Source organism: Gavialis gangeticus, unplaced genomic scaffold, assembly GCF_001723915.1.
Source record: "Gavialis gangeticus isolate Ggan-Ray unplaced genomic scaffold, GavGan_comp1, whole genome shotgun sequence".
Lineage (NCBI taxonomy): Eukaryota > Metazoa > Chordata > Crocodylia > Gavialidae > Gavialis > Gavialis gangeticus.
In genome coordinates this window covers 43,446,967-43,455,972 of record NW_017729034.1, presented here as the reverse complement: position 1 = coordinate 43,455,972, position 9,006 = coordinate 43,446,967, and the positions used below count along the sequence as shown (strand labels likewise).

At 41.7% G+C, this 9,006-nt stretch overlaps 1 long non-coding RNA gene across 1 annotated transcript in view; it reads right to left on the bottom strand.

Annotated features, from left to right (window-relative positions):
• The window catches only part of LOC109304338, a 15,312-nt gene extending 7,151 nt beyond the window's left edge, over positions 1-8,161 (bottom strand). The window contains exon 1 of the long non-coding RNA XR_002099364.1: positions 7,977-8,161. This is a non-coding gene — a long non-coding RNA (uncharacterized LOC109304338). The remainder of the gene's footprint in view (positions 1-7,976) is intronic.
• Positions 8,162-9,006: the final 845 nt, after the last annotated feature.

The window sequence follows — 9,006 nt, the reverse complement described above, 5'->3', positions numbered from 1 at the left end:
CGCATATTTTATGTAAATAGCTTCCATCCACCCTCATCTTCAAGAAGTTGTGGCCCATAGAGATTACACATCACAGCTTTCATTATCACCTACAGAAATTACACATCCCTGCATACATTGTTTCATCCTGACCTGAGAAACCTCCACATAACATTTTGGGCTTCTCTGAGGCCAAAACACACTGGAAAAACTCCAGAGTCTCCATGTGTTTTGTAGGATGCCTAACAGCCACACTACCTGCTGGCTCTTATATTGTCGGTTAGCATATTAGAAATTTTATTTTTGTATTCAAAATATTGGATCATAAGTCCAAAAGAAGATATTTATAATTGTGTTCTTGTTGCTGAAACAAGAGAAGCTCTCTCTATCACTACAGATTTAACTCCTAACCTGGGACTGGATCCTGTCTTCCTTTTGTGCCAATTACTACTGGCTTCAAGGTTAGACTTTTTACTGTCCTCCTCTTTAGGTCTATACAATGTGCAATAATCATTACCTGACCAGAAGACAAAATTAATTAATTTTTTATGTAGAAATTGAGCCTAATTCTTTCCTGGTATGAATCAGCATAAATTTTATTGAGGTCCATAAAGCTCTGCTAATTTATGGTGGCTGGCAATCTGGTCTACAGGCTTTATACTACCTATTTAGTACATTTGTAGATTCAAAGATTATTTGGAAGAGTTATTATAATCAACTTTTTAATTTACAAAAAAAACCATAAGGCATTTGAACATATAAAGAAGAAAATACGAAAAAAATAGGAGATTATTACGAGTCTATATATGCCAGGGAAACACAAATTTGCTCCATCATATATTTAACCATTGTTTAATCTCTTGTTTGTATTGCAGTCCCAGTTCTGAACAACTTTTACAGGAAACATTAATTCTTGATGTTACTCTGTTAAAGCTAATGGGAATTAGCTGGGCCTAGTACAGAAGATGCTCAGTCACAAATATATTTCTTTTTCAAACCATATTAGATCCTGCATCTGTGAAAATTTTCTCCTGTAGTCACGAGTCTCCCCCATCCCTTTCCCTCAATCTGGTGGAAGGCAGTTATTGAAGGGAGTTATGGTTGTAGAAAACAGGATGACCCTAGAGCCATTTATATGGCAAGCTTTGAATGACAGGACAAAGTCCTTGAACTTGAACTCTGCATTCAGTTTTGAGCCAATGCAGAAGGTAGAACAACAGAGTGACATGCTCATATAGCACGTAGTGTTAAGCAGGTGAGCATTAGAGGTATTTTGTTCCAGTTAGAGCTTTTCAGGTCATGTGACTTCTAATGGATGGATTTGTAAGATAATAGTAAGTCTTGGAGGCCATGGATAAGTAGATCAGGCTAAGCAGTTCTGTCCTCCAAAGAATGACGTATGGCTTTCTTGTCAGTCATACATGAAAGTAGCAATTTCCATGACCATTTGGGCCTTGAATTGGCCTAAAAGACTTTAGGGCTAGATTTAGTATTTAGGGACATCTGTTTCCAGTAGTGAGAGATAGTAGAGAGAAGGTACATTATTCAAAGTGCTTCTCTTCTCCTACCAGTTTTACTACAGTTTGTAGTCAGCTGCTCTTTACCCAGTTGTTAATATTGGCTAATTAGCAAGGGAGGAACTAGGAGTTAGTGCTATTTACGCGTGATATAGACAAGGTTAGAATTGTGTGTTGTCTGCAGCCTGTTAGCCCCTGTTGTCTCTCAGCTCTCCTGATGGCTTTATGTAAACATTAAATGTTATGTCTGAGACTGAGCCTTATAGAACTCACAAGCGTTTTTTACACCTGTAAGTTCAGTCCAAAAAGTGGGGAGAAACCATTTCCAATTGTTTCTATTCCCCTTCAGCTTCTAGGAGGTAGGACATGAGTACTTGGTGAACATCGTCACATGCCACAGGGAGGTCCAGGAAGATGGGTGTAGACGTACTTCCTTCTTCTATGGAGAGGAAAAGATCAGCAACAGAATAATAATTGCCTCTGTACTAAGACTTGTTCTGAATCCTGACTGGAAGGTCTGTGATCTTGACAGCTACAGGTGACACTCGAGACTCTTTTTCTAGTTTCAAAATGAACATGATTAAAGAACAGAAGTCAGACACTATAAGCCATTCTCAACATTTCTAAAGACAAGCCCTACTTTCTTTAGCAGTTGTTGGATCTTTGCAAGAGTCGGGGTGGGTGAACATATATTTTAATATGACAACAATTATCTTTATTTATAGTTCCTAGGGAAGGGGTGTTACATGCATGAGGGCCAATTCTGATGCCTGAGGAAATACTTGAAAATGGTACTAACAGTATCACACAGCCAAGATGTATAAAGCTGTACTTTAGAGCAATAATAAAAGTGATTGACCTACCTTGTTTTACTATTGTAAGTTACTGACTGTAACAAAAGATTCCCTCCCCGTTACTTGGAGGAAGTAAGAACAGGGCAGCAGAAAGTAAGCTACAAGCAATGAGCTAAAGAACCCCTGTTATGATAGCAGAGCAAATGCAGCCTGCAAAAGGCAGTAGAAGCAAGTAGTTAAGTCAACTCAGCCAACAGATTGCAGGTAGTAGAGCACTAGGTAGCTGAACAGAGGATCAGCAGCGCTTGGGCCTTACTAATAGCAAGCCAGGTCAAGTGACTGGAAGGGGGAGGAGAAAGGACCATATAAGCCTCAGCCTGGGGCCAAGGCTCAGAATCTTATGGGAGGAGTTTTACAGAAGCAGCTTGTAGGAAGATATAATATGTGTTCTGTTGCTGTTTGGGGTTTATGTTATGCTGTGAGGTTTGGGGTGGCTTAAAAGAGAGGAGTAAGCTATAAAGGGCTGCCTGAGATGAGGAGTGCCATCCCACCATTCAGGGGCTGTTCCAAGGATCCAGTGCACTGAGGTAGGCTGGGGACCCAGCAGGGAGAGAGGGTGGAGGAGACTAGAGATGTATGCTAGCGTCTTGGGCTGTTGGCTTGGAGTCCAGCATGTGCAGCCCAGGCTGTGGTCTGGGACACTGAGAAAGGAACTAGGGACCATAGGATGGCCTAGAGAGGTACATGCCCTGAAAGGGAGCCTGACTAGGAGGCTCCTAGTGATGCTCCTAGGGAAGCTCTTCTAAAACCTAAGAGTTAAGAGGCAAGAGTTAAGAGGTGAGGAGGGGATGACAGGCAGCCTAATGTAGAGTTGGGCAGGATGTGGCACCAAAAGCTGAACTCTGGTTCTCTGAAGGCAGCCTGCCAAATATATTAATTTTGACATCAAGGTGTGACAGGTGAGAAAGTGAGGCCAGATTGGGGAAAATGAAGTCAGAGAATGGGTGTAGGGTGGCCCCCAGGTGGTGCTGCAGCTGTCACTGGAGGTGGAGCCATTACCATGACTTTCTAACATATTTTCTACATCCCATTGGTTAATAATAATAATGAGTATAAATCATGCTTCTTACTATGCAGGTGATAATTAATGTATTAGCAATCTGCACTGAGAAGAAACAGAAAATTGATCTCAAGACTTAGATCTTCCTTTGGCTTTTGGAGCAGCTTTCACCCATGTCTGCAAATTTGCTTGGATTCCCATGCAGCTGACCTTTCTTTCTTCTGTAGTCTTGTTGACTTGATTTTATATACATTACCCTTTGAATAAGTTAACCATTTTGCTCAAAGCAGTTCAGCCTCCAGCTATCACATCAATTTCTCTTTGCCCAAAGCCCTTGTGAAAACAGAATCAAACAGAACAGAATACAGTGTGTTTTCATATACCTTTCATTACCAGGTATCCTAAGGGCAATAGGAGAGAGATTGCAAGTACAGTAACTTTGAAAGTAAATGTGGAAGTTATTATGTGTTCAGCAACAGCTCGCACACAAATTTAGACACAGAGCTTCTTTTTAATAAGGAATAAAGTTGAATGTGATATGAGAAAGATTCTCCATGTAAGTCCTTAAACTCTTACCTCTTTGTCACCAATGGGTTCTCAGAAATCTTCCTGGTGGCCTATGGAATAAGGCAGATGCTTGAATGTTATTCAGCTGAATATAATCCAGTTGTATAGTAGGTAGAAACAGAGAAGCTAATGTAGCAGCATTTTGATTTTTAGGAGGGTAGGTGGTTTCTGAGGGAATCTTTCATCTATTAAGCAGTCAACGATAAAGTCAGAGAACCCCCTCTCACCCCTTCTATAATGGGTTGTGAAATAATTGAACTTGCAGCAAGTCAGCAGCCAGGTCTGGGCAGAATGGCACTTTCAAACTTCTGCTTTAAAGCTTAATAGATCTAACAGGTAGCATCTGCTTCATGCTGCATCCATGTGGCAGCATACCAGAGGCCTGGTATAAGGGTTCTGAATCTCAACTCACTGTGCTTAGTTCACTAGCTGTGATTTAGATATGGGCAAAATAATCACTTGGGAAATATACATAAGATAGAACTGCAATTTGCACACTTATGCACTTAATTGCTATGGTAAGTATCATCTAAAGGGAGGAAATAAAGGCAGGAAATGACTCAGAAAGGAGGGCATATACCTTGTTTCTGATAGTTATTGTCATTTAGCAGTAGGGTACGTGACTTATAAGGATGTTCAGTCAAAAGTCTTCCCCAGTTCTCAAAACTTAATGTTAGCCTAGTGCCGGCATCTAGGTAGTGCCATATCTGCATCAGTTCAGGCACACAGATCTGCAGGTAATTTGTTTAGCAGAGGTGTTCAACACCCAGCCCAGGGGCCAGGTCTAGCCCCTGCCATGTCACCTTGTCATCTGCCCCTTGGGACTCCCCATGGGGCTGTGGCCTTGTGTGCTAGGTCAGGCATGCAAGGCAGCATGGTGCCTAATCCCAGTACAGGGGGACCTGGCAGAGGAAACACAGGACCCCCAGAGCATGATTCTGGCACGTAGGATCTGATCCAGCTTGCAGACTAACCCCACATCCTTCATTTGGCACACAGAGCCAAAAGGTGAACACCCCTCATTTAAAATACTAATCTCTCAACAGTTGTTACAGAAACATGAGACAGGGAAAAGAGATTTTCATCTTAAAAGACATTAACAGCATGCCTAATGACCCACATTAAGTAGAGCCATACTTCCTTTGCAGACATGTATCTGCTGTTGTATTCTGCAACACAATTGTATATCTTCGGGATTTAAAAAAGAGTAAGAAAAAAGAAAAAACAATACCCACCTACAACTGACACTGCTCTCATGCAGCTGCTTGGTCAGAGGCTCTCACTGAGCAATGGTCCCTGAGTATGCTAGTGCGGTGTGAGCACATTGGACAAATAACCCCTGCTCTACCAGAGAAACACTGATCTAGCTGATTTCACATAATGACACACAATATTTTCACATAATATTTGCAATCTGCTGCCTCCATAGTATTTTGAATCGCATGCAGTTTTGCTATTAATCACAAAATAGATGCCTGGAAATGACTCAAGCTTATTTACTTAAAAATCACTGAAATATTTTGTGTAACCTCCAAGTTAATTAGTTATCAGTTGCAATATAAGTACTGCTACATTGTAGGAGACACTAGACATAGACCAAATGCCTTGGACACACACGCAATGACATTTTTATATCTGAGGGTCCAGTGTAGTATAACAGCTTACGAAAAAGACCAGACATGACAGAACCAGAAACCTTTCAGCTGTGATGATTATTTTTGCTTCAGGCAAACCATTTCTTTGTCTTCTAAATTGTGGACTTTTTAGGAGGGGTTGTTGTTGTCTTCACTATCATACACTACTCCCACTTTTCAACAGGCTTAAAGCACAGGTGACATGAAAGGATTTTCCTTCTCTTCATATTGATAATTCTCAATCAGGGTTTATTGATCCTTTCAAGGGTGCTATTGGGTGCCACACAATGTTAGCATTGTTAGGGGTGAAAATATGATTTGTATGTTAAACCCAGAGACTTCCATTAGGAATTCATAGTGTTCAAAATATTCTACCTTCTATGTTCTGATTTCTTTTCAATAAAATAATTGCTCTATTACTTTTCTGTGATTAAAAAAACCCTGAAATCTAAGAGCTGGCACTTTCCCAGGGGTGGCTCAAGGCTAAAATGCTTGAAAAACCACTGCTTTATATTCTTAACTTTTCAGAGAAAAAGATCTTGGTGCTGATACAGTTTCTATAAGGAGCTTGGGACAAAGCAATTTATCTCTAAGTTATAAACCTTTAAAGTTTTACATGCATTGTAATATCTAAACCCTTGAGAAGGAGGAATTCTAGAAAATATAGCTGTACAGTGAACCTGGAGAGAAAAGGTTACAAAATACATCATTACACTTTTCTCATAACTCGTGCATTTAAAATAACAGTGATCATTAACAGCACTTGACATTCAAGAAAACCTGCAAAAATCAATAAAGTTTTTAAGACACAAACACATCATCAATCCAGACTTACAGACTAAAACTCACATTCACTGGAGAAAAAAGGAAGAAGCAAAGATTATCTAAGTTTACTGCTGTTGGGGGGATCATAATATAAATTCGTACTGCAAAAACCTGAAAGAGCAGACTTACTTAACTGGTTATTGGACTCTGATACACTTCCCAAGTCACTTTCATCATTTTTTTATTTTGTCCCCCTTAGGCAACAGTAAAAGATATTAAAAAAGGGACTGGCTTCATCAAAATCACTTAAACTATATTTTAGTGTATTTTATCTAGGCAGAAGTATAGTGGTACCAAAATGATATCAATTCTCAACTGTGAGAAATCATCCCTCAGGGATATTATTTCTTACCAGCACCCCTCTTGAGTGGCTTAGGCAATATCAGGGAACATCAAGATCCATGATTCCTCAAAGCAAATGTATTATTTCCACATAGTAGTAATTACGCTGGTGCACAGAGTGAGAAGTTATTAATGTGCTACCTGAGTGCATATCCTTTGTGCTAGGATCTCATATCAATTTGGCTCTCAGTCATGGCAAGCCCTAAAACTATGTAAAAAGGGAGTTTGCTTCTTTGTCAAAGGATTCATTTCAACTGTGAGTGGAACTGAATGGAAGTAGACAATTCGTTTTTATGCTGAACATTGAATAGCTTTAGTAAGTGCTTCAGCGAGGGTGGGATCCCACTTTGGGCACTCTGCACCTTATTAGGTTTCTCAAGTAAATTGTCTTTATTCATCAAAAAAATCAGCTAAGACTGCCATCTTGGTGTTTTGCTGTAAAAGTTAGAAAAATATTGTCTGTTTGTCACAAATAATTTTAGCAGCTCATCACTAAAGGAATAAGTGGCATTTAGATCCTACTTCTACCTGCACAGTCAGGTTTCTGAATCCTTCCTATGTTCAGCTATGACCACTTGCGTTCTCTTAAAAGCCTGATTCATCTGGGAAAGTATATAGCTCGGTGTAAGTCCCTGAAACCTGATTCAGACAGAAAAAACATGATTAGCAAGTACCATATTTACTTGAATACAAGACAAGGGGTTTTTTGCCCCCAGCTGGCATGGAGGAACCCCCCCCGCCCCACAAGGAAACTTCATTAAATACATGGTCTATCATTAAACTGCTGCCAAAAGCAGCATGTATTTGCTAATAGAAACCAAATATGAAGTTGATTAAATGCAGCCAACACTAAGCAGGACTATAAAACACATGACCGATATTGGGCAAACATGCTGATGAGACCCTTTTTGGTTTTTTCTTTTTTAAGGGTCACACACACACAAAGGGGGTTGGAGTGGAACAGCTCCTCCCCTATAAGGGAACTGGCACTGAGCCTGGAGGAATTGCAATACCAGGCTGGTACTGGGAGGAGCCAGCCCTGACACCCTCCCATTGATGTCAAATATGGTACATTTGATCTGAGTCAAAAAGGCCAAGATGTTGATGGAGCCTACCACAAGGATAGGTTAGTGCAGCCTACACACATACAGATACATGGTAGTGCTCATTGAGCACAGCCCCCTTCTGTGCTGACTATTTCAAGTCATGGGAAGCCACTGAAGTGCATACATTTTGACTTCCTCTTCATTCCTGCAACTGAGCTGCACCTTTCTTTCCTATTTTCAATGATTCCTGTTTCTTCACCAGCCTCAAATGTCTGGCAAACTTCACCAAATGGGGCCCTAAACAATTCATCCAGGATCCCTCTATTGTCCCCTCTTTCAGCCTGATGCATATGATCAGGGTGGCCCTGCCCTTCATGAGGTAGAGCCAGACCAGGTTGTTCTGCGCCTCATCTGGAGGATCCCAAGGTGCATGTGCACCCACTGCTGGCAATGAGCCAAGCCAGGGCTCCACAGATCCCAATGCAACTATTTGCAGCCTCCCTTCCACCTGCCACAAGCAGCCCAGGTTTCGCTGTGGGCAGCAGGGACTTGCCTAGAGGTAAGACTGGCAGTCTGCAGAGCCCTGATCTGGCTTGTTGCTGGCAGCAGGTGCACATGCACCTCAAGTGGATGCTGGGGAAGGGATTGGGGCTTTGCTGCCACAAGAAAGATCAGGCGCTCAACAGCTATGATGTAGCACATGTGCAGGGCTGCAAAATGCTTTTAAAATGGCATATCACACAAAAAAATTAGCCCTCGTCAAATCATATATTAGATAAAGGTGCTGTAAAGCAGAGTGCCTTAGGGAACTTGTGTTACCTCAAGGGTTCATTCTTTGCACATGGGCAGGGCTGAGCTGGCAGTCAGCTGAAGCTGGCCCATGGGGTGAGAGGGCTCCATTCCTCCCCACCCCCTGCCCCAGCTCTAGTCAGGCCTCTTGATAGTGGCAACAGCTGCTGCTGGTTTCTTTGTCCAGCCTGAACTGGAAAGGGGGCGGTATAACAAAACACCATCACCTCATAGGCCTGGCCTGGCTCCCCCAGTACCCTATCCAGAGTACTCCCATCTGCTGGGCAAGGCTAGTGCAGGCAGGCTCAATTCCCCCCCAACCCAAGAGGTGAGTGAATGTCTGTTGGGTTGGGGGGAACTCTAACTCATGACGCTTTGTATAAAGCACTATGAGTTAGAGTGTAGCCCTTAAACCTCTATAGGCATCCTATATCTCAGATCCAATTGTCTAGC